At 26.2% G+C, this 4,101-nt stretch overlaps 1 non-coding gene across 1 annotated transcript; it reads right to left on the bottom strand.

Annotated features, from left to right (window-relative positions):
- Nucleotides 1-1,553: 1,553 nt before the first annotated feature.
- LOC149032103 (U2 spliceosomal RNA) lies at nt 1,554-1,747 on the bottom strand. Its single transcript, XR_016177058.1, has one exon. It is a non-coding gene; the product is annotated as a U2 spliceosomal RNA (small nuclear RNA).
- Nucleotides 1,748-4,101: the final 2,354 nt, after the last annotated feature.

The raw sequence follows: 4,101 nt of genomic DNA on the forward strand, positions 1-4,101 counted from the left end.
GAAACGCAATATAATCAAAAGTAAAATTGTATCAGTTGGATTGTATCAGTTCCTTTGTTGGAATTCTTAATCCACATAAATTTGTGACGTTGAAATATATTGACAATATTATCAAGGACAAATGTTATATTCTAAATATCTTCCTCTACGTCTTCTTTCACTTTATAATAAAATTTAAATACTAAATAGAATACATTGTCTATCAGATGGTTGGGATATATGTGTCAGTACTTTTATATTGTTATTCTCATTACACTTATACAATTGTAGGCAAAAATTGTCATCTTTAATTCGACACTGCAATTTTTCTTTTACGAATATAAACAAATAATTCTTGAAAAAAGAAATAAGTTTTTAATTAATTGATTAGGGAAAATAAAAAGTGTTCAAAAGTGAAAGTTAAATGAAGGAAACAGAAAGAAAAGTTTATTAACAAAATTAATCAAGTTATTTCATTATAAATAATACAATCTGATAATTATCAATTAATAATTGTTATTAATGGATATAGAATTGAATAGTGTGAGTGAAGGAGATTCCTTCCTTCCCAAATTTAATCCAAAAACGATGACATTTGTAGAATGGATAAATAAATTTGAATATAAATTCAAATGTCACAAAATGAAGAATTTTGATAAGGTTAAATTTTTGTTAAATATGTTAGAACCTAATGTAATTGAAAAACTTCAACAAGAAGCATTTCCTTATGATCCTATTGATTATTTATATGATGAGATTATAACCATGTTGGAAAATACGTGTTCGAAGTTTCAAGGAAAAGAAGCCGCAATTTCTCGTTATTTAAATCGAAAACAATATCCGGACGAATCTGTTGAACAATACGTTATTGCATTAAAAAACTTATTTGATAAATGTTCTTCTTTCTTTAGATGTACGAATAGCGTGAAGGAACAATTTGTAAATGGATTATTAGACGAAAAAACTAAGATTATTTTATTGCAAAAGGATGACAATATGAAATTGTCTATGGCAGTATATGTAGCCAGGCAAAGGGAACTTTCTACGAATAAAAATTAAACTCAATCATCTTTAAAAGAAAAATCATTTTTATTAAACTATATTTTATCAAAAAAAAAAAAAAAAAAAAAAACAATGAGAAATACAAAACAAGAGATGTTAACTTTACTTTGCATGTACAAAAATGAGTAATTCTAAATTCGTAAATATTATAAAGTTTATAAGTTTAATAAAAATATTTGATTACATTTTGAATTAGGTCATATGCTGCAATAACAAAGCACGTTTTTGTTCCGTTTTATGTAAAATGAAGTCAAAAAAAATTTTTCTGTACACTTTAAGACATTAATAAAAATATAGCTAAACTTCAAAATAATCGCATTTTATTTTCGTGTATACACAGTTTATGAAAAAACGTCAAATTTTGGGCGTTAACACCGGACTTATACTGAAGTTGAGTGCCCAATTTCTTTATTGAATTTTTCCTCAAGGGTTTTTCAAGGAATCAGTTACCCATTAATTAATGCAGATTATTTTAAAGGGACAATTCTTATAGAATATTTTGTTTCATTTAAATTGGATGAGCTGAATTCGGTAATACTGCAAGACCGACTCAACCCGCGGCAGATGCGAAGCAAGCCTCGCAAATCCGCCATTTTACAAAAATCTAGCTAATATTCTGGCATTTCCATGAAATGCGTATCAGATATTAAGCTGATAAGAACAGATACTACACATTTGATCTTAGCTCATTGAGCCGAGAAGCGATATCGAACTAGGTAAAGTTCGCTTATTTAAACTATTTCGTGTAAGGAAACGATTGCGAGAAAAATGCGACATGCTGCGGTCGTTAGGAGAACTACTGTTGTAACGGAGGTACGGGATACTACCATCCTATGATACAGAGGGTGTTCAAACAGGTTTGGATCAAACTAAAATTAATTCATATAAAATGATGTTAAAAGATGCTTTATGGAAAATATAATATCATAAATTATAACTTTTAATTGTCATAATAACGTGCAGGATAATTGTTTAAAAATAAAATGCCATTTTATCGTAGATTTATTTTTATTATAAGTATTAATTTAGTCAATCTATTTAAACGGAGTCAACGTGTTTTGTTGTAACATATGCCATAATTCATACTACATTTAGATATTTTTGTATTTGTCGAATATTATTTTATTATTATGTTACATTCTTCAATAAACTGTATAATATTAACGAATTTAAAATTATTCAGTTTTGAACAGCTAAAGTCAAATAAGCTTCTTTGTCTTTTATCCCTTTATGTTTTTAGGTAAATTTTTATTATTCTATAATTCTATATTTTATTTTATTATTTACGTATTTCTATTTGAATACATAGCCTAAATACTCGTACTCCTTCATCTCTTCTATCCTCTTCCCTTTCCAATTTCATTCTATTTCTCTATTTCTTCCCCCTCCTCTCCTAAATCTTTAGATATTTCTATTTCCTTTTTTAATTCTATTTGTCTTGCGATAGCTATAGCATTAGCAAATGTTATATTTGTACACTTTTTTAATATTGCTTTAGTTTCCATGTCTCTTAATCCTTCTATGAAAATAATCCTTAAAGTAACTCTAGATCTAAGGACCCGAGAGCATTTACTTGATAATTTTCTTAATGATAGGACATATTGTTCAATGGATTCATGCGGAAATTGGTGACGTTTTATCAAACGAGTGTTATGTGGATTTGTTTCTTTAACATTTGTAAACATTCCTGTTAACACGTTTAGAAGCTCATTGTATGGAAGTTCATATGGGTTTGTAGGAGATAAATTTTCCTTAATTTTCGTAACTGTTGGTGGATCTATACAATCAAATAAAAATGCAACCCTGTCATCATCTCTTATTGACAATTGGTTGACAAAACACTCAAAAGAATTTATCCATTCTAAAAAACGCATGCAACGGTAATTAAAACTATCAATCATACCGATTTGATATATACCATCGTCTCGTGTAGCCATTATAAACAATATTTAATGAACAATTATCTTCTTTCGATCGGAAACTATTTTTTTTCTTTTCTTTTGTTTAACTTTCACTAAATTAAACACTTTATATTATATTTTTTGTTGTGAATTTAGAAATTTATTTCGTTTCTTATTGATTCGATGCATTAACCTTAAAATATTTTATTTAATTTATATAAAGAGTTTTTGCTGCAATTTTATGATGTCAGGAGAATAAAAATTTACAAGTTTTTGAATATATCCCGACCGTTTGATAGACAATGATCGATATTCTGTGTTTAAAGATAATTGTTGAATGATAGAATAGGAATGGAAAAGATATTTTGAACCTACAATTTGTCCTTGATGATGTTATTAACAATTTGATTTACCAATTAGGAAAATGTTCATAGAAAATAAAACTGACAATTTAGTATTGATGTTTTCATTTGTTTTTTTTTTTGAGTATCAAATCAATTTTCAAAATTGTAATCATGCCAAATATTCTTTGCATTCCATTCTATGATATCTTATTTTTAAATACTTATGATTACATCCCCATCAATTTCTCATATCTTTATTTACATAAATATTCTTATTAGTTTATGTACTTTATTTTTGAAGCTATTATAAATATTACAATTGTTTTTTTAACTCTATGACTGCTATGGACTATGCTTATAAATATATGCGTTTAAAAAAAGTTGCTAAAGTTGTTTGTCAACGCATATACATATTTTTCAATATAAACGTAAAATAATGTAATAACATGTATGTTTAAGTATTAATTATTATATCGTGTTTTGTCATGTAACAATAATTATGTAATTTATTAAATATTTTTATTATAAAAGATAATTTATTGTTACATCTGTTTAATAATATCAATTAACGAAAACAGTTGTATTAAATAATAAACTATTTTGTAGCTACAAACAATTTCAGTTAAAAGTATTCAGTACTCAAAGCTTAAGGAACAATTCATAATTTTCCTTGTTGTCAATTAAAAATTATTATTTGGTATCATTAAAAAATTATATTTATTTCTAGAAGATTGAGAATTATTAATTTTAACTATTGCAAAAAAGTGCTGAATTATTGTTTTAGCAGTTAGAACAAAGCTTTGTTACAAACTTCT

This window comes from Polistes dominula, unplaced genomic scaffold (genome assembly GCF_049000335.1).
Source record: "Polistes dominula isolate Pdom_NZ unplaced genomic scaffold, Pdom_raw_medaka contig_75, whole genome shotgun sequence".
NCBI classification, from domain to species: domain Eukaryota; kingdom Metazoa; phylum Arthropoda; class Insecta; order Hymenoptera; family Vespidae; genus Polistes; species Polistes dominula.